The sequence below is a fragment of the Ranitomeya variabilis genome, chromosome 5 (genome assembly GCF_051348905.1).
Source record: "Ranitomeya variabilis isolate aRanVar5 chromosome 5, aRanVar5.hap1, whole genome shotgun sequence".
Taxonomy (NCBI): domain Eukaryota; kingdom Metazoa; phylum Chordata; class Amphibia; order Anura; family Dendrobatidae; genus Ranitomeya; species Ranitomeya variabilis.
In genome coordinates, this window is record NC_135236.1 from 313,499,181 (window position 1) to 313,524,644 (window position 25,464).

Consider the following 25,464-nt stretch of genomic DNA (forward strand, 5'->3'; position numbering starts at 1 on the left):
GCGGTAGAGCAGCAAGAGATAGCGCAGCAATAAAAGCTAAGCAGAGCAGAACCACAAGGAATATGGAGAGCAGCTGCAGCAAGAGATTACTGCAGCAGAAGATAAGCAGAGTAGAAAGGAGCAGAACCGCAGGAGTGTGGAGCAGAGGTAAAGCCACAAAGGTACAGAGCAGGCAGAGCCGCAAGAGTGCGGAGTGTAAGCAGACTGAGAACACGAGGAAAGACACAGCAGGGAAGGAAGCCACAGACAAGGAGACCGAGATAAGACTAAGTTCAGACAAGGAAATGGAACAAGACAAGAAACAAGGACAAAGACACAGGGACCAGGATATACTGCCTCCTGGAGGGCGGACAACAAGATCAAGGCAATAACACAGAGAAAGATAGTGTGAGAGATGAGAGGCCATGCAGTGATGCCAGCAGAGTTGTTACAATAACAATGTCACCGCTGACTGCTGCAGGGCTCACGTAGCATAACAATGTCACAGCTGACTGCTGTAGGGCTCACGTAGCATAACAATGTCACCGCTGACTGCTGTAGGGCTCACGTAGCATAACAATGTCACCGCTGACTGCTGCAGGGCTCACGTAGCATAACAATGTCACCGCTGACTGCTGCAGGGCTCACGTAGCATAACAATGTCACTGCTGACTGCTGCAGGGTTCAGGTAGCATAAAAATGACACTGCTGACTGCTGCAGGGCTCACATAGCATAACATTGTCACTGCTGCAGGGCTCACATAGCATAACAATGTCACTGCTGACTGCTGCAGGGCTCTCATAGCCTAACAATGTCACCGCTGACTGCTACAGGGCTCACATAGCATAACAATGTCAGTGCTGACTGCGGAAGGGCTCATGTAGCATAACAATGTCACAACTGACTGCTGCAGGGCTCACGTAGCATAACAATGTCACTGCTGACTGCTGCAGGGCTCACATAGCATAACAATGACACTGCTGACTGCTGCAGGGCTCACGTAGCATAACAATGTCACAGCTGACTGCTGCAGGGCTCAAGTAGCATAACAATGTCACAGATGACTGCTGCAGGGCTCATGTGGCATAACAATGTCACAGATGACTGCTGCAGGGCTCACGTAGCATAACAATGTCACAGCTGACTGCTGCAGGGCTCACGTAGCATAACAATGTCACAGCTGACTGCTGAAGGGCTAAGGTAGCATAACAATGTCACAGCTGACTGCTGCAGGGCTCACGTAGCATAACAATGTCACTGCTGACTGCTGCAGGGCTCACATAGCATAACAATGTCACAGATGACTGCTGCAGGGCTCACGTAGCATAACAATGTCACAGCTGACTGCTGCAGGGCTCACGTAGCATAACAATGTCACAGCTGACTGCTGAAGGGCTAAGGTAGCATAACAATGTCACAGCTGACTGCTGCAGGGCTCACGTAGCATAACAATGTCACTGCTGACTGCTGCAGGGCTCACGTAGCATAACAATGTCACCGCTGACCGCTGCAGGGCTCACGTAGCATAACAATGTCAGTGCTGACTGCTGCAGGGCTCAGGTAGCACAACGTAAACACTGGGACTCCTAGCTCCAACATTACTGGAGTAGAGTGGGTGCAGGGTATTTTAATTTTACACTGGCAAAATCAGCATATAAGAAACGGGAGTGCTAGCAGCTGTGGTACCCTAGTAATTATACTACCATGACAAAAGGAAGAAGCTGATGCTCCCATTACTTATGATCAACTCTTCTTGCAATTTAAAGATTAAATTAAAACATACAGCACAGAACGATCTGCAAAAAATACAAACAATATTGCACTAAGAAGCACTTTTTTCACACTAGCTGGAGTATAAATATAAAACTTCCAAAAAAACTGCAGGGAGGACCTGACAAATAACAATATAAACACTGCATAGCCTGCAATGAGGGCCTGACAGGAGGACACACGCTAGACCCTCCTCCCGCCATCGCTGCACGACATCTCCCAGTGTTCCGTGAGGCGATCACATGGTAAAACAACCGCGTCATCAAGCAGACGTCCAATCACACACAGATCACGTGACATGGCAATCACGTGACATGACAGTCACGTGCTACTGTCTGGGAATCTCCCTTCGTCCAGTGTTCTGCGCGGTCACATGAAGTACGTCATATGGGGAGTGTCACTGTGTTAGTAGCGGAATAGCAGGGATTACGGAAAGCGCAGTGTGACCAGTACCGCTGAGCATGCAGGTGAGAGCGACTGTGCTGCCTGTAGTTAGCCTGTAACCTGCGCTAACCTCAGCCTGTCTGTGGGCGACCGTGACCTGTAACCTCAGCCTGTCTGTGAGGGTCCGGGTCCTGTAACCTCAGCCAGTCTGTGAGGGTCCGGGTCCTGTAACCTCAGCCCGTCTGTGAGGGTCCGGGTCCTGTAACCTCAGCCCGTCTGTGAGGGTCCGGGTCCTGTAACCTCAGCCTGTCTGTGAGGGTCCGGGTCCTGTAACCTCAGCCAGTCTGTGAGGGTCCGGGTCCTGTAACCTCAGCCTGTCTGAGGGTCCGGGTCCTGTAACCTCAGCCAGTCTGTGAGGGTCCGGGTCCTGTAACCTCAGCCTGTGTGTGTGACCGGGTCCAGTTACCTCAGCCTGTCTGTAGGGGACCGTGACCTGCAGCCTCAGCCAGTCTGTGAGGGTCCGGGTCCTGTAACCTCAGCCTGTGTGTGTGACCGGGTCCTGTAACCTCAGCCTGTCTGTGAGGGTCCGGGTCCTGTAACCTCAGCCTGTCTGTGAGGGTCCGGGTCCTGTAACCTCAGCCAGTCTGTGAGGGTCCGGGTCCTGTAACCTCAGCCTGTGTGTGTGACCGGGTCCAGTTACCTCAGCCTGTCTGTAGGGGACCGTGACCTGCAGCCTCAGCCAGTCTGTGAGGGTCCGGGTCCTGTAACCTCAGCCTGTGTGTGTGACCGGGTCCTGTAACCTCAGCCTGTCTGTGAGGGTCCGGGTCCTGTAACCTCAGCCTGTCTGTGAGGGTCCGGGTCCTGTAACCTCAGCCAGTCTGAGGGTCCGGGTCCTGTAACCTCAGCCCGTCTGTGAGGGTCCGGGGCCTGTAACCTCAGCCTGTCTGTGAGGGTCCGGGTCCTGTAACCTCAGCCTGTCTGTAGGTCCCCAGTATTAGCATGTGTCTAGTGTCTGACCAGTATGGTCACTGCGCTGGTGTGATCGCTCTGGGTGTACTTGTCTGCCAGTTGTGCTGATTGCGGCTCAGGGACGTTGTCCTGTAGCTTCTGTTGGATTGTGAGGAAATAGTGCAGCACCGCCCCTGCCATTGTCACCAGTCACATGGCCAGCACACACATCATACATGGAGATGGCTTGTGCCCACAGCCTCCTCTCCAGCTTTCTTTCTCTTGATAACTTTTCGTTACGATCAGGGATCTCATGGATTTATTGTTGTTCCTGGTGATTTTTTTTTATATTGTTTTCTTTCACGCTTTCGAAGTGCTTTGCAGGTACAATGAGTGAGTTTTGTGTAAACCGATCACATCCTCAAGGATCAGTCCAAGGCCCCCTCCTCTTCTCTTTGTACACTGCCCCTATTGGACAAACAATCAGTAGGTTTGGTTTCCAGTACCATCTCTATGCTGATGACACCCAATTATACACCTCTTCTCCTGCTTTCACTCCGACCTTCTTAGAAAACACCAGTGATTGTCTTACCGCTGTCTCTAACATCATGTCCTCCCTCTATCTGAAACTGAACCTGTCAAAAACTGAACTCCTCGTGTTCTCTCCCTCTACTAACCTACCTTTGCCTGACATTGCCATCTCCGTGTGTGGTTCCACCATTACTCCAAAGCAACATGCCCGCTGCCTTGGGGTCATCCTTGATTCCGAGCTTTCATTCACCCCCCACATCCGATCACTGGCTCGCTCTTCTTATCTGCATCTCAAAAACATTTCTAGAATTCGCCCTTTTCTTACTTTCGACTCTGCAAAAACTCTTACTGTTTCTCTTATTCATTCCCGTCTGGACTATTGTAACTCTCTACTAATCGGCCTCCCTCTTACCAAACTCTCCCCTCTCCAATCTGTCCTGAATGCTGCTGCCAGGATCATATTCCTCACCAACCGTTACACCGATGCCTCCACCTTGTGCCAGTCATTACACTGGCTACCCATCCACTCCAGAATCCAGTACAAAACTACTACCCTCATCCACAAAGCACTCCATGGCTCAGCACCACCCTACATCTCCTCTCTGGTCTCAGTCTACCACCCTACCCGTGCCCTCCGCTCCGCTAATGACCTCAGGGTTAGCATCCTCAATAATCAGAACCTCCCACTCCCGTCTCCAAGACTTTACATGTGCTGCGATTCTTTGGAATGCACTACCTAGGTTAATACGATTAATCCCCAATCCCCACAGTTTTAAGCGTGCCCTAAAAACGCATTTATTCAGACTGGCCTACCGCCTCAACCCATTAACCTAACTATCCCTGTGTGGCCTTTTAAAAATAGGAAAAAAAACACAAAACACATAATCAGGTTCCTCGCATCATGTTCTCATACACTTTATGCAGTTAATAGCACTCTGTGTCTGTACTGCTACATACTTAGGCTACGTTCACACGATCCTTTTTTTGCTGCGGATCCGCAGCGGATTTTGCACTGCGGATCCGCAGCCGTTTTCCATGCAGGGTACAGTACAATGTAACCCTATGGAAAACTCCAACTGCTGTGCCCACTATCCTTTTTTCCGCTGGAAAATCCGCGCGGATTTTCTGCGGAAAAAAAGAAGTACCATGTCAATTCTTGCTGCGGATTCCGCTCCTGTTTTCAACATGCACCAATAGGAAAGTGCTGTTGAAAACCCGCAGAGGAATCCGCAGAAGAAACAGTCGGAAAATCAGCAGTGCAGTTTTGCACTGCGGATTTTCCAAAACAGGACCTGAAAAAAAAAGGACCAAAAAAAGGATTGTGTGAACGTAGCCTTAGGCTGTTAACTGGTTCATGCAGCTTTACATGAACACCCGAGCCTTACACTATGGCTGGTCCAAATAACTAAAGCAATTGTTACCATCCACCTCTCGTGTCTCCCCTTTTCCTCATAGTTTGTAAGCTTGCGAGCAGGGCCCTCATTCCTCCTGGTATCTATTTTGAACTGTGATTTCTGTTATGCTGTAATGTCTATTGTCTGTGCAAGTCCCCTCTATAATTTGTAAAGCGCTGCGGAATATGTTGGCGCTATATAAATAAAAATTATTATTATTATAATATGTGCAAAACTGTAAAGCGCTGCGGAATATGTTGGCGCTATATAAATAAAAATTATTATTATTATATTATTATTATCACATTATATTTGTCATGTTTAAGGGGAATAAATTCTGCAACTTTGTTTTCTATTTTTGATGAACTAGTAAGATGACAATCTGTATAATGCAGGGTCCATGAAGGGGTGCTCTGACACTGATTTACTCCTGAATGCCCATGTAGTGTAATAATCTAATAGCTTTTCTAATATACTTTTGAATCAAAAAGTCCCTGCCGTTCCCTCTCACTGCTCCTTTTATTTTTTTTTTTTTTAAACCAAGTTTCTGTTTGACATTTTGTTTGGTAATCCTCTGTGTAATGAGACGTCATTAGGGGGCAGGGCTAGCAGCCTCTATCCCCACCCTGAAACGAAGAGCCATCAGTGACGTCCATTTCAGGGGCTGGGCTAGGCCTGGCTGTAATGAGCATGCGATGGTTGTCAAGTCCAACATATGCCGACTACGACTTTCTCACTGTGCAATATTCTTTTTAATGCACAGTGGAATAAAAACTAAACATAATAAAAATACCAATAAATACACGTATGTAATAAAAAAAGTAAAGTATTTTCTATAAAATGGCTTTTATTGTGTAAAAGCTGCAAAACATATAAAAAAATGTAAATGTGGTATCACTATAATTGTACTGACCCAAAAAATAAAGTTTTTCTATCATTTTTACCACTCGTGGAACAGCATAAAAAAAATCCTGAATTGCTGGATTTTGTTCATTCGGCCTCCTAAAAAATCAGAATAGAAAGCGATCAAAAAAACCTTATGTTTCTGAGAATAGTACCAGTAAAATACGTCAATTTCTCCTGCAAAAAAACAAGCCCTCACATGACTCTGGCAGATGAATAGGAAAACTATAGCTCTTAAAATATGGCAATGCACAATAAAAAGCGTTTTTAAGTGTGTAGTAGCAGCTGAACAGAAAAAAACTCTATAAATCTGGTATCGCTCTAATTATCACAGCAACTGAAAAACAAAGTTGTGTAATTACTTATACAGCATACAAAATAAATTAAACCGGGGCGTGGCCTAGCTGCAGATGGAGTAGGTCACACAGTGTGGGAGCTCCATGACCAGGAACCTTAAAGCGGCTCATATCTTCTTCCCGGCGGACTCTCTGTCTCCTATAATACCAGCATCGCTCCCTGGTGCGACGGTGAGTGTATGGGGAAATCCAGAGCCGGCACACGCGACCCGTCCAGGTGGATTATAGATTTCTTTGCGGCCTCCCCCCGGCTGCTGCAGGATCCCAAGATGGTGCCGTCTTCACCCAGAGCTTCCCGCTCCTCACAACGCAACGCTCAGGCGTCGCTCCCGGGCGGTGCGGTTTCCGACGCTGCAGCGTCGCATTCTCCCGACGCTCCGGTGACTGCTGCTTTACTTAAAGATCTGCTTGGGGATCTCAGGGCCTCCATTCAGGAAGACATCCGCACCATGCTGGCAGAACTGAAAGGAGAGGTGGTGGAGCTGGGGAACCGCACGGATCGTTTGGAGCGTAAGGTGGTGGAGCTGATCTCATCTCATAATGAATTATGGGACGCTCAAGAGTCTCTGCAAGATCTGCTCACTAAAACCCACACAAAACCATGGATTTGGAAGATAGGTCCAGAAGGAACAATGTTAAACTTAGAGGCATTGGAGAATCTGTACTTCCGGGAGACTTGAGAGTTTTCTTGCAGGATTTTATCGCGGCTGTTCTCCCTCACTTTGCCCCAAAGGACATTATAATTGATCGCATACACCGGATTCCTAAGCCGACTGGTCTTGGGCCTTCGGTCCCAAGAGATGTGCTCGCCCACATACACTTCTACGAAATGAAAGAGAACTTTCTCCAGGCTCTGAGGAAAAATCCTGCTTTACCTGAAAGATTTGCCTCTATCACCGTCTTCCCAGACCTCTCTCCGGGCACCCTGGCTCTCCGTAAAGCTTTTGGTCCCTACACTGCTGTTCTCAGGGGAAAAGGCATTCAGTATCGTTGGGGATTTCCCACTAAGCTTCTCATCCGCAAAGATGGATCCATCACCACCTGCCTGACCCCGTCCCACGCGGCGTCTGCATTGGCGGGATGGGGCCTGTCGGCTCCTGGTCCCCCAGTCTCGAGGGGTCCCTCTGGGTCTGGGAATGGCCGTAATCCCAAGGCCCGTGTTGCATCGGACTGGGAGGTCGCTTGAAGAATGTTACCACCTTTGGTTCCTGGCTATTTCCTGCAATATTTTGGTACTTTTTTTTTCCTCTCTTGAGGTTTTTCTTTTTTTTATTTCATATGTTGTGCTGGTCTCCTTGTGGGAGTATTTGCAGCACTTCAATTTTTTTGCCCCATAGGTGAACTGTTTTTTCTGATTTTCACATTCTGGGCTCAGGATTTGCCTGAATGGACCTTGATGTCCTAATTTTTGTGTTGTTTGTTCTGTTTGTCCTATGTGCTGGTGAATGATGTGGCTCTCCCTCACTGCATCTCGGCGGATATTGGTAATTTCTCTAGTCACCTTCCACGACAGCAGTATCGGAGGATGTCTCCCCGCCCTAATAGGGGACAGGAACAGAAAGAGGTTAAATACCCCTCCCCTTCCTGCAACCACCAGTGTTTTTCCTGTCCCCTATGGGGCATGAAGAGGTTCTCCGATAGTGCTACCGTGGCCGGCGACGAGAGCACGGTTACCTGACAGCCGGGCAGTCGCGGTCGGGAGCTCCGCTCTCCTCCGCCTCCAGACTGCTCCCATCTCCGCGGTCCCCGCGTGACTTGGGACCTCCGCCCGCTCTTCCTGCGCCTCCTTCGGGTGGCAATGCAGAGCGGTGTAGTGCTCCGGGGTCCTCCTGCAGCTCCCCGGCTTCCTCCTCTCCCCACGCTGCTGCTGGGTTGGCGCGCGCGCGCGCGCCGGAAGTGACGCGTTCCGGGACTTCCGGTTTTTCGAACTGGAGCCTTGGCGCGCGCCGGCCGGCGTCCTGAGCTGGGAACATCAGCGGCGGCCAGGGCGGGCGTCTGGGACCCCCCCCCCCCAAGGGACACTATCGAGGGAGGAGCACCAAACTCGCTGGAATCTCGGTAAGACTACTTATTCCTGACTAAGGTAGCCCTCCTAGAGAGACGTCTGTCTGTGACTGTACCTCTGATGTTATGGACGGCGACAAACCCTCTCACTCTGCCACTGCAGAGCCCAGCGCACACCCCTCTACTGTAAGTAGTGGGATAATGTCCCTTGCTGTCCATTCTTTAAAAGTTTAAGCGGCTCAGTCCACCTCTCTCTCTCGTTCCAGGGAGACAAGGTCACTGGTACTAGGAAGCCCAGCCGCAAGTGTGGTGCTTGTGCAGCCAAGCTCCCCTCAGCATACACAAAGAAGCTCTGCCAACCATGCACAGACGAAGTGCTGCGTAGTGAACAGCCTTCTTTAATGGATAGCATCAGAACCCTCATCAGGGAGGAGGTTCAGTCCTCTATGGCAACCTTCTCTCGAGCCCCGACTCCGCAGCCTCCCCCTCCTAAGAAAAGGAAATTGGGCCGGGTAGCCTCAGACTCTGACTCAGGCGAGATACATACCTCGGGTTCAGAGTATAGCTGGGAAAAAGAGGGTTCTACTTCTGCTCCCAAAACTGATAGTAGGAAGTACCTCTTCTCCTCTGAAGATTTGGAAGAGTTAATTGCCATGGTGAGAGGCACCATGGGGGTAGAGGAGGAGATAGAGGGCCATTCCGTACAGGATGATATGTTCGGGGGTCTGAAACCTAAATCGGTAAAGGGATTCCCCATACATGAAAACATCGAGAACATCATCCTTCAGGAGTGGAGCCTGCCAGAAAAGGGGCTGAACGTCCCATCTGAGTTAAAAAATCGCTTTCCCCTGGAGGGAGATTGTTCTTTATTTGATATGCCCAAAGTAGATGTTCAGGTGTCAAGGGTAACTAAGAAAACGGCCCTACCCTTCGAGGATTCCTCCCAGCTGAAAGATCCTATGGATCGTAAAACCGAGAGTTTACTGAGAAGATCTTGGGACACCTCAACTAACTTATTGAAATCCAACGTGGCCTCAACATGTGTGGCCAGATCATTGTTTCTTTGGCTTCGTACCTTAGAGAACCACCTCGTACAAGGTACATCCAGGGAGGACATCCTTAATTCTCTCCCCTTGCTCCAAAAAGCAACCGGATTCCTCGCGGACGCTTCTGCGGAATCAGTTCGGGTAGCCGCAAGATCCGCTGTCCTTACAAACTCAGCAAGGAGGGCCCTGTGGCTTAAGTCTTGGGGAGGAGACATTACCTCAAAGTCCAAACTTTGTGGTATCCCTTTCCAGGGCCATCATGTCTTTGGACCAGCCTTGGACGACATCCTGGACAAGGCTTCAGACAAAAAGAAGGTCCTTCCAGAACAACGGAACCCTAGGAAGCGTTTTTTTCGTCCCCCCCGTGAACAACCACCCCAACAGAACTATAGGGGAAAAGGCAAAACGGGGCGATGGAGCTACCCCAAAGGTGGGAAAGCCAGAAACATCATGGTCCCCCAGCCCCAGCAGTCCTCTGAAAAGCAATGACTGCTCCCAGGTCGGGGGTCGACTCTCGAATTTTCTCTCCAGGTGGCAGAGTCCTGTGTACCATACAGGACGGCCTAAAATTGGAATTCGAGAGTCCTCCTCCTCACCAGCTAACAATCACTTCTCCACAATCTCCAAAACTTCAGGAGGCTCTGAGGTCGGATATTCTAAGCCTGCTCCGGGAAAAAGTGATTTCCCATGTACCACATCGGGAAAGGGGAGAAGGCCATTACTCCCATCTCTTTCTGGTGAAGAAACCCTCAGGGAAACACCGTATCATCGTAAACCTGAAACCCTTAAATCAGGTGATAAGATATCGAAGATTCAAGATGGAATCTATCAGATCAGCAATCCCGCTGATTGGACAGAACTGGGTAATGGCCACATTGGACCTGAGGGACGGATATTACCATGTGCCAATACATCCAGACCACAGGAGGTTCCTCAGGTTCGCCATTTCCCAAAACAAACGGATCAGCCATTACCAGTTCAATGTCCTTCCTTTCGGAGTATCATCAGCTCCACGGGTCTTCACCAAGATCATGTTGGAAGTGATAATCTTTATCAGACAACAGGGGGTCTGCGTCATTCCATACTTGGACGACTTCCTCCTCATTGCCCCATCAGCTTCTCGCCTCAATCAGGACGTGACGAAGGTTCTCCATATTTTAACGTCTCTCGGGTGGATTCCGAATCTGGCAAAATCAGATCTCCAGCCATCTCCTCAGAAGAAATTTCTAGGAGTTCTCCTGGACTCAGAGAAGAGAATGTCCTTCTTACCCAGGGACCGTCGGATCGATCTTGTCCACAAGATCTCCAGATTCAGAGACCAGAAATTCCCAACTCCTAAGAGATTCTATGTCAATCCTGGGTTCTCTAACATCATGCATCCAGGCAGTCTCCTGGGCCCAGGCCCATACAAGGATTCTCCAATCTCACATCCTGTCGTATTCAAGAGGACACCAGATGGCTTTATCCAGGAAAATTCCTCTTCCCACTCATGTAAGATCCTCCCTCTCATAGTGGCGGAACCCCCGAAACCTACAGCGGGGAGTCAGCTGGGATCAGACCCCTCTCCGAGTACTTACAACAGTCCATCTCTGCAGTACATATAAAAGGGCTGGACAATTCCCAGGCGGATTACCTCAGCAGGAGGGACTTTCATCCTGGGGAATGGTCACTAAACCAGGAGGTATTCCTATCCTTGGTCCAGAGGTGGGGAACCCCCGAGGTGGACCTGTTCACCAGCAGACAGAATACAAAGTCAGACAACTTCTTCTCCCTAAGCACCTCAAACGAGACTCAAGGACTGGACGCATTCTCACATCCTTGGGAATTTACCCTAGCGTATGCCTTCCCGCCAATCCCATTGCTATCCAGAGCTTTGCAGAAAGTCCGGATAGACCAAGTCTCAACGATTCTGATAGCCCCACTGTGGCCAGGAAGAGGCTGGTTCAACGCGTTAACAGACATGTGCCTGGAAGGTCCAATCCTGCTTCCCCAGAGACGCGACCTGCTTCAACAGGGTCCTCTATTTCATCCAGACCTGCACAAGCTGAAGTTAGCAGCCTGGCTTCTGAAGCCGAGATCCTGAAGGCCAGGGGGCTCTCTCAAGACGTGATCGAAACCCTACAAAAAAGTAGGAAGCCGATAACTAATGCCATTTATGGGAAAATATGGAAGAAATTTTCTTCATGGTGTCTTCCGAACAAACCAGATCCATTTAATCCAGAAATTGCTCAAATCCTTCAGTTCCTCCAGAAGGGCTTGGAGATGGGACTCTCACCAAGTACCCTAAAGGTCCAAGTGTCGGCCCTCGGATCTTTCTTTGACCAAGATCTGGCAAGTCACCGATAGATCAAACGGTTTATAGCTTCAGCAACAAGAATCCGTCCAAGACGTCTCATCCACACCCCTCCGTGGGACTTGAATCTTGTCCTGAAGAGTCTGACCGGTGACCCTTTTGAACCCCTTTCAGCCTCCAACTTAAAAATATTGACCCTAAAAACAGTCTTTCTGGTGGCTATCACTACCGCCAGGCGTATAGGGGAGATACAGGCTTTATCAATCCGGGAGCCATTCCTGACCGTAACTATGGACAGCATAATCCTGAAATTAGATCCTTCCTTTATGCCTAAAGTGGTCTCTGAATTCCACAGAAATCAAGAAATCATCTTACCCTCTTTCTGTCCGAATCCATCTAACCCAAAAGAGGAGGTCTTTCATACCCTGGACGTCCGCAGAGTGGTCCTATTCTACCTTCAACAGACAGAAAGTTGGAGGGTGGATCAGAATCTATTCGTCCAGTGGGCAGGACGTAATAAAGGCAAGAAGGCAGCCAAAAGTACAATAGCAAATTGGATTAAACAGGCCATTAGCCTAGCCTACTCATCCCAGAATCTGACTCCTCCAGCTTCTCTAAAAGCACACTCCACCCGTGCAGTCTCAACTTCCTGGGCAGAGAGGGGTAGCGCATCTTCAGAGCAGATTTGCAGAGCCGCCACCTGGTCGTCAGTCCATACATTCACCAGGCACTACAGGCTCAACTTCAATAGGGACCGATCGTTTGGCAGACGAGTTCTCCAGGCTGTTGTCCCTCCCTAAAGAAATTAGCGGTTGGTATTGCTCCGATACTGCTGTCGTGGAAGGTGACTAGAGAAAATAGAATTAGAACTTACCGGTAATTCTCTTTCTAGGAACCTTCCACGACAGCACTAATTTCCCTCCCTATCTGATTTATGTATTAAATGTTTCCTGCACTTAAGTGGTAACTAAACATGCTACTGTGTCCAGAAAAAACACTGGTGGTTGCAGGAAGGGGAGGGGTATTTAACCTCTTTCTGTTCCTGTCCCCTATTAGGGCGGGGAGACATCCTCCGATACTGCTGTCGTGGAAGGTTCCTAGAAAGAGAATTACCGGTAAGTTCTAATTCTATTATCACATGGTCAGATCATGCCCCGGTGTCCCTTGTTCTAAAGGACCCCCTTGCTATTAGACCCCCCCGCACACTGGCATCTCAATACCCATCTTCTTACCGATCAACTAAATTCCCAGTTTATGGAAAGGGCCTTACAAGAGTTCTTCTCCTCCAATGATACCCCGGACGTACGGGACGATACCCTTTGGTTTGCTCACAAGGCGGTTGCTAGGGGATGCTTTATTAAAATGGCTGCAACAGCTAAGAGGAAATATAATTCGTCCCTTCAGTCGGCCCTAGACGAACTAGCCCGTCTTGAGTCTGCCCATAAGATGTCCCCTAGCCCGGCGCTCTCTTCTGACCTTTCTAAAGCTCGCATGCATGTTCGCCAATTACTTCTACATAAAGCTGAGAATGCCCTGAGGAAAACTAAAGCCAGATTCTATGCAATGGGGGATCGAGCGGGCGCTGTTCTCGCTAGGCGCGTTAGGAGGAGAGAGGCTCAATCCAAGATTCCATTCATGTTTGGGTCTGACAGTTCTCGTGTTTACAATCCCATCCATATTGCTGAGGAGTTTGCTTCGTATTACTCCTCTCTCTATGATCTTGGTTCTGACCCGGGAGTCCCTCAGCCCTCGCCGGAGCTAATCATGGCGTTCTTGGAGAAAGCTAATCTTCCTTCGGTCAATGCGGAGCAGCTTTCCTTTCTGAACTCTCCTATTGTTGAATCTGAGCTTTCCCAAATTGTCAGGGACTCTAATAAATGTTCTTCTCCAGGCCCGGACGGTTTTCCTTTTCTCTACTATGCGCAGTTCCTCTCTGTCCTCTCCCCTTTTCTCCTTCGTTTATTTAACAACTGGGCGTCTGTTGGCAGCATCAGGGCGGAGGGGTTGGAGGCCTCCATTGCAACCCTCCCTAAACCGGGGAAACCCACAACGTCTCCGGGAAATTTTCGCCCCATAGCCCTCCTGAATTGCGACGTTAAAATCCATGCTAAAATCTGGGCCAATAGATTGATAGCGGTGCTCCCTAGCCTTATACACCCCGACCAAGTTGGGTTTGTCCCTGGCAGGCAAACCAGAGATGGCACAAGACGACTGATTGATCTCCTGGATGTGGTGGAGAGGGAGGGTCTCCCCAGTGTTTTCCTGTCTCTCGATGCCGAAAAGGCGTTTGACAGGGTGCACTAGGGATATATCGAGCTCACGCTCGGAAGATTTGGGCTTACAGGACTGATTTCCAAGGCCATTATGGCTCTATACTCTAATCCCTGTGCGTCGGTTTGCTCGGGCGGCTTTAAATCTCGGACATTCCCGATTTTGAACGGGACCCGTCAGGGCTGTCCCCTCTCCCCCCTTATTTTTACTCTGATCATGGAGCCTATGGCTGCCTTAATTAGACAGTGTCCTGATATTAAGGGGGTGCGGGTTGGGGAGACTGAACATAAAATTGGACTTTACGCTGACGATGTAGTGCTGACTTGTACCTCGGCTTTAACTTCACTGAACGCGATCACTTCAATTTTATCCCAATTTTCCGCGGTATAATTATTATAAACTTAATCTGACTAAATCCATTATTTTCCCCCTTTTTCTTCCGGTTGATCTCCAAATTCAATCTAAATTTGCGTTTATTTGGGCCCCTATGGGGTTTTCCTACCTGGGCGTCCGGATAACTAGATTGGATAGCATCGTTCGTTCTAATTGCGAGGAAACTATCACCGAAATTAGGAGGGGCATCGATCAGCTATCGAGCTCTTCGCTCTCGTGGATGGCCCGTATACAAACCGTTAAAATGCTATTTCTCCCCAAAATTATCTATTTATTTCGGTGTCTTCCCCTTTCCATACCTTCCAAATTTATTTCGGCTTTCCAATCAATCATAGATCGGTTTATTTGGAATAACAAGCCACACAGGATTAAGCGCCACATCATGTCCCTTCCGTACTCTATGGGTGGTTTGGGTGTTCCCTCGATTCAGTTTTACTATAGGGCGGCGATCTTAGAGCCTCTTAAGCTATGGTGGGAGGGGAACTCGCGGTTACCCTGGGTGCTCATTGAATCTCATTTTGCCCCCAGAAATTCTCTCAAATTACTTCTGGAGCTTTGGTTGCTCCAGGTCTCTCCTCGTGGCCCTACTCTTCGCTCTATCAAGACTGCCTCTAAAATATGGTCGTCTGTTTGCTCTTCCCAATTCCTATTTATGTATGACTGTCTCCCTACGGGCCCTGGAGTGTGCTATTGGGCACACCTCTCTCTCCTCCTGGGAGATGCGGGGGGTGCGCCGGGTGGCTGACCTGTTTGGCTCGGATGGCTTATTGTCGTTTGAGGTCCTTGCGGGTAGATTTCCTCTCTCTGGCAGAGATTTCTTTCAATATCTACAACTCCGCAGCTTTCTCAGGTCGCGTCGACTATTCGGTGCCCCCCCGCCTCTGTTGGAGGACCCAGCACACCGGTTCTTTAGACCGGCCACTCTCGTGCCCCATGGCGTTTCTATTATCTATAAGGCCCTCATATCCCATGATATTCCTGCTAAGCTTCCTTTTATGATTTCCTGGGAGTCCTCTCTTGGTTTTGATGCATCCCTAGAGGACTGGCACTTTGCGATGGTACACCCTTCTAAGTATTCCTCGTGTATAGGCCACTTGGAGCAGTCTAAAAAGATCCAGCTGCAGTGGTACCTCACCCCTGCACGCTTGGCCAGGTTTGGTCCCTCTGCTTCCCCTCTCTGCTGGAGGGGGTGCGGGGCTATTGGTTCCAGTTCCCATATATGGTGGTCCTGTCCACGGGTTCAGGTCTTCTGGCGTCAAGTTGAGACTAATCGCGGAGGTCATCCAGGTTCCTTTTGTTTTAAGCGGGTGTCTGGCTGTATTGGGTGTCTCTCTCTCGTGGGGTTCCCCTCCCCTCTCCGTCCGATAATCTCTAATATTTTGATCGCTGCCAGACAATGTATAGCGAGTCATTGGAAATCCTCAGATATCCCATCTATGGCTGCTTTGATTTCCAAGATTAACCTTCATTTTACCTATGAAGCAATTATGGCACAGAGTCTCTCCAAGAAAAATAAGGTACTCTCCTGGTGGGATCCTTGGGTTTCCTCGGTTCACATTCCTCCGTCCGCCCTTGCTCTCATTTAGTATCTTTTGTAAGCGGTGATTTGTGTTATAGTTCATTTCGTATTCTATGCTGAAATTGCTGTGATTCTAGAACAATGTGTATTGTTCCCCCTCCCCCTTGTTCCTTTTTCCCTCTTTGTTTCTCCAGCGGGGGATTTTTGTATGTACCTATTTCTTTATTGCTAATAAAAAATTAATTGGTTAAAAAAAAAAAAAAAAAAAAAATCCAACTTTTGACCTGCTGTTGATTTGTTCATTCTGCCTCCCAAAGATCGTCTCACATCTATTGTGCACTGAGCGCTGAAACGGAGGTTTCCATGTAAATCTCTGAAATATATTTGATTCAGACAGGACCCCCAGTGGAAGACTGCCTATAATGAGGCAGATAGAGACACTGAACGCCGTCTGGTCTATGATCCAGCGGTGTCCGTCTTTTTAAAGGGAACTTGTGACAGGTTTGACCGATATGAGATACGGCTATAATGCTGTATATAAGCCCCCGACCTGCAAGAGAAGAAAAAAAAAAACTTTTATTATACTCACCTGCAGGGCTGTCCAGCCCGAAGGTTGTCAATATTTTTTGTCCTGTCCCTCCGATCTTCTTACGATCACCGTCCACCTTCTTACTTTGTGTGGATGACATGTCCCTGCAACATCCACACAGGGTTCCCAACATCGTGCTCCTGTGCAGGTGTACTTCTCTGCCGTTTAGAGGGCAGAGAAAGTACTGCAGTGCGCAGGCGCCGGGGCTCTGTCTCTGCAGGAAAAGCTCCTTTTTTTTTTTTTATATACAGCATTATAGAAGGATGTATATCAGCCCTGAAAGGTGGTGGATGTATCTCATATCAGTCAAACTTGGTGACAGCTTCCCTTTAAGCATACATAAAAGCATGGTCAGCCGCAATTTTAGGCACCTTTTGAAAAAAGGGGTTTCAGCTGAATCACGTCACTAAAATGTTTCCAACAAAAGCTTCGAATCAATCCACAAAAAAAAAAAGTCCCCCCGCCCAAAAAAAAGAAAAAGAAATCCAGTGAATTCTGCATTCTAAATACAAATGCCCCCTCCCTTCTTAGCCCCACAGCCAAAATTGCACTCCAGAATTCAGCTGGCACTCCTTCCCTTCTGAGTCCTGCCGTGCCCCCAGGCATCTGTGTGTTCAAGTTGCCCATCACACCCCCAGATAAGTGCGTTGAAGAGTGTAATTTCCAAATGGGGTCACTTGTGGCGGGTTTCCACCATTTAGGCACCTCAGGGGCTCTACAAATGTAACATGGTGTCCACTATGTATTCCAATGTTACAAAAGGGTATCAACGTACTCAGGAGAAGCTGCACAAAAAACTGTATGGTCCATTTCCTCCTGTTATAGTTTTGAAAATGCAAAATTTGGGGCTAAATCAATATTTTGTTGAGAAAAAGTAAAATTTTTCATCTTTTCCTTCCACATTACTTTAACCCTTCACCCCGAAGCCTGTTTTCACCTAAGTGACAGGGCCAATTTTTACAAATCTGACCACTGTCACTTTATGAGGTCATATGATGAGGTATAACTCTGAAACGCTTCAACGGATCCTGGCGATTCTGACATTGTTTTCTCATGACATATTGTACTTCATGATAGTGGTAAAACTTCTTCGATATGACTTGCATTTATTTGTGAAAAAAACAAATTTGTCGAAAATTATGAAAATTTAGCAATTTTCAAACTTTAAGTTTTTATGCCCTTAAATTAGAGAGCTATATAACATAATATAGTTAATAAACAACATTTCCCACATATTTGCTTTACATCAGCACAATTTTGGAAACATAATTTTATTTTGTTAGGGAGTTATAAGGGTTAAAAGTTGACCAGCGATTTCTCATTTTTGCAACAAAATTTGCAAAACCATTGTTTTTACGGACCACCTCACACTTGAAGTGACTTTGATGGGTCTATATGACAGAAAATGCCCAAAAGTTACACCATTCTAAAAACTGCACCCCTCAAGGTACTCAAAACCACATTCAAACAGTTTATTAACCCTTCAGGTGCTTCACAGGAGTTTTTGGAATGTTTAAAAAAAATTGAACATTTAACTTTTTTTTCACAAAATTTTTACTTCAGATCCAATTTGTTTTATTTTACCAATGGTAACAGGAGAAATTGGACCACAAAAGTCGTTGTACAATTTGTCTTGAGTACGCCGATACCCCACATGTTGGGGTAAACCATTGATTGGGCACATGGCAGAGCTCGGAAGGGAAGGAGCGCCATTTGACTTTTCAATGCAAAATTGGCTGGAATTGAGATCGGAACCCATGTCGCGTTTGGAGAGCCCCTGACGTGCCTAAACAGTGGAAACCCCCCACAAGTGACCCCATTTTGGAAAGAAGACCCCCTAAGGAACTTATCTATATGTGTGGTGAGCACTTTTAACCCCCAATTGTTTCACTAAAGTTTAGAATGTAGCGCTGTGAAAATTAAATCATTTTTTTTCCACAAAATGATGTTTTAGCTCGCAATTTTTTTTTCCCCAAGGGTAACAGGAGAAATTGGACCACAAAAGTTATTGTCCAATTTGTCCTGAGTACGCTGATACCCCATACATGGGGGGGAACCACTGTTTGGGCGCACGGCAGAGCTCGGAAGGGAAGGAGGGCCGTTTGAAATGCAGACTTAGATTTATTGGTCTGCAGGTGTCATGTTGCATTTGCAGAGCCCCTGATGTACCTAAACAGTAGAAACCCCCCACAAGTGACCCCATATTGGAAACTAGACCCCCAAGGAACTTATCTATATTGTGAGAACTTTGAACCAACAAGTGTTTCACTACAGTTTATAACGCAGAGCCATGAAAATAAAAAATATTTTTTTTTCCACGAAAATGATATTTTAGCCCCCACGTTTTTATTTTCCCAAGGGCAACAGGACAAATTGGACCCCAAAAGTTGTTATCCAACTTGTCCTGAGAACGCTGATACCCCATATGTTGGGGGGAACCATTGTTTGGGTGCACAGGAGAGCTCGGAAGGGAAGGAGCACTGTTTTATTTTTACAAAGCAGAATTGGCTGGAATTAAGATCGGACGCCATGTCGCGTTTGGAGAGCCCCTGATGTGCCTAAACAGTGGAAACTCCCCAATTCTAACTGAAACCCTAACCCCAACCCTAACCCTAGCCCTAATGGGAAATGGAAATAAATACATTTTTTAAAATTTTATGTTTTGGCGCTTTTACACAATAAAAACTATTTTATATAAAAAAAATAATTGTTTTTGCATCGCTTTATTCTGAGAGCTATAACTTTTTTATTTTTCTGCTGATGATGCTGTGTGGCGGCTTTTTTTTTGCGGGACAAGATGACGTTTTCAGCGGTACCATGGTTATTTATATCCTTCTTTTTGATCGCGTGTTAATCCACTTTTTGTTCGCCTGTATGATAATAAAGCGGGTTTTTTTGTTTTTTTTTGGCGGTGTTCACTGAAGGGGTTAACTAGTGGGATAGCTTTGTAGAGCGGGTCGTTACGGACGTGGCGATACCAAATATGTGTACTTTTATTGTTTTTTTTTAATTTACATAAATAAATGGATTTACTGGGAAATGTGTTTTTTTTTTTTTTTATTTTTCCTTTATTTGGGGATTTTTTTTTTTTTTTCTTTTATACATTATTATTATTATTTTTTTTTTTACTTTCTACTAATGTCCCAGGGTGGGACATCACTGTATTAGATCAGATCGTTGATCTGACAGTGTGCAAGTTCAGGAGGCTTTCCGGCGCCTGCTCTCAGCAACTCTTAGCAGGCGCCGGCTAGCCAGGTCATTTCATGACCCGGAAGGAGTCCCGCGGCCATCTTGGATCCGGGGACTCCTTCCGGATCACCAGAGCAACGCGATCTCATCGCGTTGCTCCGGTGGGAGAGCGCAGGGAGCCCCGTCCCTGCGCGATCCCCCTCTATGCCGCTGTCACTACTGACAGCGGCATCAGAGGGGTTAAATGCCCGCGATCGGCGCTAGCGCCGATCGTGGGCATTGCTGCGTGGTGTCAGCTGTCATATACATCTGACACCCGCAGGCGATCACTGCGGCGCTCAGCGCGAGACCGCGGTGATCGGTGCGCCGTACTGTACTGCGGCTGGCACAAATGCAGTGCCGGCAGCGCAGTACTAGTATGGCGCATGTCACGAAGGGGTTAATAATTCTAGTGAAGCCCCTAAAAGGTTAATAAACTTCTTGAATGTGGTTTTGAGCACTTTGAGGGGTGTAATTTTTAAAATGGTTTTACTTTTGGGTATTTTCTGTTGGATAGGTCCTCTCAAAGACAAACTTCAAAAAGTATGTGGTCCCTTTAAAAAAAATAAAAATAAATAAATAAATAAATTAGAAATTGCTCGAACTTTTAACCATTCTAACTTCCAGCAAAAGAAAATATTAAAAAAAATGATGCTGATAGACCTGTGGTAAATGTTATTTAACCCCTTTCTGACATCCGACGTACTATCCCGTCCATGTGGGCTGGGCCTGTCTGACCATGGATGGGATAGTACGTCATAGCCAATCGGCACTTTAACCCCCGAAACATTGCTACCAAACATGATCGCAGCGTTCCGGGAGCAGGAAGAGGGGCTGTCAGCTCTGACAGCCCCGCTGCCTTAGGATTGGAGAGGTCCCGATCGCTGCTATGGAGACCCGATGTCGTCATGACGACATCCGGGCCTCAAGAGCTGAGACTTCCTGTCATGCGCAGTGCATGTCAGGAAGTCTCTAAGGTTGGTGTACAGAAACAGCAGTGCTGACAGCTTATATAGCATGCAGATCCGCATGCTATAGAAGCGATCAGCCTGCATAAAATGCGTGTCCCATAGTGGGACACAGTGCAAAAGTAAGAATGAAATAAAAAGAAAGGGAAAAAAAATTTAAATAATTGTAAAAATATGTAAAAAATAATAATAAAAAAATCATTATTTATTCCATCATTAAATTAATATTTGAATTGAAAAAAACTAAACAATAAAAGTACACATATTTGGTATCGCCACATCTGTAACGACCCGACCTATAAAACTGTCCTACTAGTTAACCCCTTCAGTGAACACCATTTAAAAAGGGCAAAAAAAAAAAAATGCTTTATCATTATACCGCCGAGCAAAAAGTGGAATAACACGTGATCAAAAAGACAGATATAAATAAACTTGGTACCGCTGAAAACCTCATCTTGTCCCGCAAAAAAGCCACCATACAGTGTCATCACCGGAAAAATAAAAAATTTATAGCTCTCAGGATAAAGCGATGCAAAAATAATAAATTTTTATATAAAAGTTTTTATTGTATAAAAGCGCCAAAATAAAAAAATATATAAATTGGGTATCGCTGTCATCGTACTGACCCGAAGAGTAAAACTGCTTTATCAAGTTTATCACATGCGGAACGGTATAAACACCCCCCCCCCCTCCAATAGAAATTCATGAATTGCTGGTTTTTGTTCATTCTGCCTCATAAAAATCTGAGTAAAAAGTGATCAGAAAAATGTCATGTGCCCGAAAATGGTACCAATAAAAACGTCATATCGTCACAAGACCTCACATGACTCTGTGGGCTGAAATATGGAAAAATTGTAGTTCTTAAAATGTGGTGATGCAAAAACTATTTTTTGCAATAAAAAGCGTCTTTTAGTGTGTGACAGCTGCCAATCATAAAAACCCGCTATAAATAGTAAATCAAACCCCCCTTTATCACCCCCTTAGGGAAAAATAATAAGATAAAAAAAAGTATTTATTTCCATATGGGGTATCAGCGTACTCAGGACAAATTGCACAACAACTTTTGGGGTCCAATTTCGCCTGTTACCCTTGGTAAAATAAAACAAATTGGATATGAAGTACATTTGTTGTGAAAAAAGTTAAATGATCATAATAAATACATTTATTGAATGTAGTTTTGAGCACCTTAAGGGGTGCAGTTTTTAGAATGGTGTCACTTTTGGGTATTTTCTATCATACAGACCCCTCATAGTGACTTCAAATGTGGTCCCTTTAAAAAAAAAAAAATGGTGTTGTGAAAATTAGAAATTGCTGGTCAACTTTTAACTCTTATAACTCCCGGACAAACAAAAAAAAAATTTGGTTCCAAAATTGTACTGATGTAAAGTAGACATGTGGGAAATGTTACCAAGGCCTCTTTCACACTAGCGTCGTGCACTGCACGTCGCTATGCGTCGTTTTGCAGAAAAAAACGCATCCTGCAAAAGTGCTTGCAGGATGCGTTTTTTTCTCCATAGACTATTATTAGCGACGCATTGCCACACGTCGCAACCGTCGTGCGACGGTTGCGTCGGACCGTCGCCACCAAAAAACGTTGCTTGTAACGTTTTTTTGGTGCATCGTCTGCAGCGTTTCCGACCGCGCATGCGCGGCCGGAACTCTGCCCCCACCTCCCCGCACCTCACAATGGGGCAGCGGATGCGTTGGAAAACTGCATCCGCTGCCCCCGTTGTGCGGCGCATTCACAGCTAGCGTCGGTGCGCCGCAACGTAACATAACGACGTGCAGTGCACGACGCTAGTGTGAAAGTAGCCTTAAGTAGTTTGTGTGACATATCTCTGTGATTTTAGGGGCATGAAAATTCAAAGTTTGAAAATTGCAAAATTTTCTAAACTTTTGTCAGATTTCCATTTTTTTTTTTTTTTTTTAACACAAATGCAAGTCATATCAAATAAATTTTTCCACTCTCATGAAGTACAATATGTCACAAGAAAACGGTGTCAGAATCACCCAGATCCGTTGAAGCGTTCCAGAGTTATAACCTCATAAAGAGACAGTGGTCAGAATTGTACAAATTGGCCCGGTCATTAACATGCAAACCACCCCTGGGGGTAAAGGGACTAATATCCATTTTGTGTGATTATAACTCTGGTTTAAGGGCATAAAAATTTAAAGTTTGAAAATTACAAGGTTTCCGATTTTGGGGGGAGCAAATCTTCAATTTTCATAAATGAAATACAAAAAATCAACCAAAATTTACCAGCAACAAGAACTACAATTAGTAAAAAGAAAAAAAAAACTGTCTTGGAATCTGTTGGAGTTCCCGAGTTATTACCGTATATACTCATGTATATGCCGAGATTTTCAGCACATTTTTCTTGTAACGCTGAAAACACCCCCCCTCGGTTTATACACAAGTCATTTTCCAGAAAGCCGGCGGGGGAGGGGGAACGGTGGAGCAGCAGCAGGAGTCAGCCGCTGTGGCACAGTGACAGCTGCAGCCGCCGGCTAACAAGACATCATACTCTCCCTCCTCCGTCGCTGCATCTCCGTCCCAGCGCCGGCAGCTCTTCCTGTTCTCAGCAGTCACGTACCACTCATTAAGGTAATGAATATGCACGCATCTCCACTCCCATAGACGTGGAGCGCATATTCATTACCTTAATGAGTAGTACCACGTGACCACTGAGCACAGGAAGATCTGCCGTGCCAGGACAACGGAGATGCAGCGACAGCACGAGGAGGTTGAGTAGGGCGGGGGGAAGGAGCCGAGCCATACGGTACAGAGTGAGCCACACATAGCAGGACAGAGATGAGGGGACAATGCATACCTGGCTTATACTCGAGTCAATAAGCTTACCCAGTTTTCCGTGGCAAATTTAGGTGCCTTGGCTTATACTCAGGTCGGCTTATACTCGAGTATATACGGTACCTTTTATAAAGTGACAGTGGTCAGAGTTGAAAAATTGGCTTGGCCAGGAAAGTGAAATCAGGCTGGGGGGTACAGGAGTTATTATTATTTATTATTATTATTAATAATAATAATTAATAATCTTTATATAGCGCCAACATATTCTGCAGCGCTTTACAGTTTAACAGCTTAAAACACAACAGTCATAAGTAACAATATCAACAATACAACAATTAAAGCAACACAAGACGACCCTGCTCGTGAGAGCTTACAATCTACAATGAGGTGGGGAGATACAAAGTACAGGAGTGTATTTACAATGATGTATTTACAATGATGGTCCAGCCATCTTCAGGGAGTGGGGGATAGATGGAAGTAGTGAATGGGCTACACACAAACAAAATAACTGATTAGGGAACATGATAGGCTGCTCTGAACAAATGTGTTTTGAGGGAGCGCCTAAAACTATGCAAATTGTGGATTGTCCTAATTTCTTGGGGTAGAGCATTCCAGAGGATTGGTGCAGCACGGGAGAAGTCTTGGAGTCGGGAGTTGGAGGTACGGATTAGTGCAGAGGTTAGTCGAAAGTCATTTGCAGAGCGCAGAAGTCGGTTAGGCCGATAGACAGAAATGAGGGAGGAGATGTAAGGGTGTGCCGCACTGTGAAGAGCTTTGTGGGTGAGAACAAGTACTTTGAATTGTATCCTGTAATGCAGAGGTGTCAAACTGCATTCCTCGAGGGCCGCAAGCCATGAGTGTTTTCAAGATTTCCTTAGCATTCCACAAGGTGCTGGAATCATTCTGTGCAGGTGATTAAATTATCACAAGGAAATCCTGAAAACATGGCCTGTTTGCGGCCCTCGAGGAATGCAGTTTGACACCTCTGCTGTAATGAATGGCAGCCAGTGTAATGACTGGCGAAGAGCGGACGCGTTTGAGTACCGATTAGGTAGATAGACAACCCTGGCTGCTGCATTAAGGATAGACTGGAGAGGGGAAAGTCGAGTGAGGGGGAGGCCAATTATTAGAGCATTGCAGTAGTCCAGGCGGGAGTGGATCAGGGCGAAAGTGAGGATTTTTGTTGTTTCTATAGTGAGAAAAGGGCAGATTCTAGAGACGTTCTTTAGGTGTAAGCGGCATGAGCGGGCAAGAGATTGTATATGGGATGTGAAGGAGAGATTGGAGTCAAACATAACACCCAGACAGCGCGCCTGCTGCCGGGGTGTTATTATGGTGCCACCCACAGAGAGGGAAACGTCAGGTTTAGGGAGGTTAGTAGATGGTGGGAGCAGAAGAAGTTAAATTTTGGAGAGGTTGAGTTTCAGATAGAGAGCGGACATGATGTTGGAGACTGCAGACAGATAGTGGCGTTCTGTAGTACAGCAGGAGTAAGGCCAGGGGATGATGTGTATAGTTGTGTGTCGTCAGCATAAAGATGGTACTGAAAGCCAAATCTGCTGATGGTCTGTCCAATTGGGGCCGTGAAGAGGGAGAAGAGAAGGGGGCCAAGGACTGAGCCCTGGGGTACCCCGACAGTGAGAGGAAGAGGAGATAAAGTGGAGCCAGAGAACAGAACACTGAAGTAGCGGTCAGAAATATAGGAGGAGAACCAGGAGAGAGCAGTGTCCTTAATGCCAAGTGACTGGAGCCTAGAGAGTAAGAGAGGGTGGTTAACAATGTCGAAAGCTGCAGAAAGATCGAGAAGAATGAGCAGAGTGGACACCGTTACATTTTGCTGTCAGAAGGTCGTTGGTCACTTTGATGAGTGCAGTTTCTGTCGAGTGTAGGGGGCGGAAGCCGGACTGTGAAGGGTCTAGGAGGGAGTGAATGGAGAGGTAATGGGTAAGGCAGGAGTAGACTAGGCGCTCCAAGAGTTTAGAGATGAAGGGGAGGTTTGAGACTGGTCTGTAGTTATTTGTGCAGGATGGGTCGAGGATGGGTTTCTTTAGTAACGGAGTAATGATAGTGTTTGAAGG

General features: G+C 46.7%; 1 protein-coding gene across 2 annotated transcripts in view; it reads left to right on the forward strand.

The window, feature by feature from the left end:
• The first annotated feature begins 2,043 nt into the window (after positions 1–2,043).
• The window catches only part of OPTN (optineurin), a 103,250-nt gene continuing 79,829 nt past the window's right edge, over positions 2,044–25,464 (forward strand). Inside the window, exon 1 of one of the 2 annotated variants that reach the window (XM_077264594.1) lies at positions 2,044–2,217. The gene's annotated coding sequence lies outside the window, so the exon portion shown is untranslated. The remainder of the gene's footprint in view (positions 2,218–25,464) is intronic. The other variant, XM_077264595.1, reaches the window with a different exon arrangement.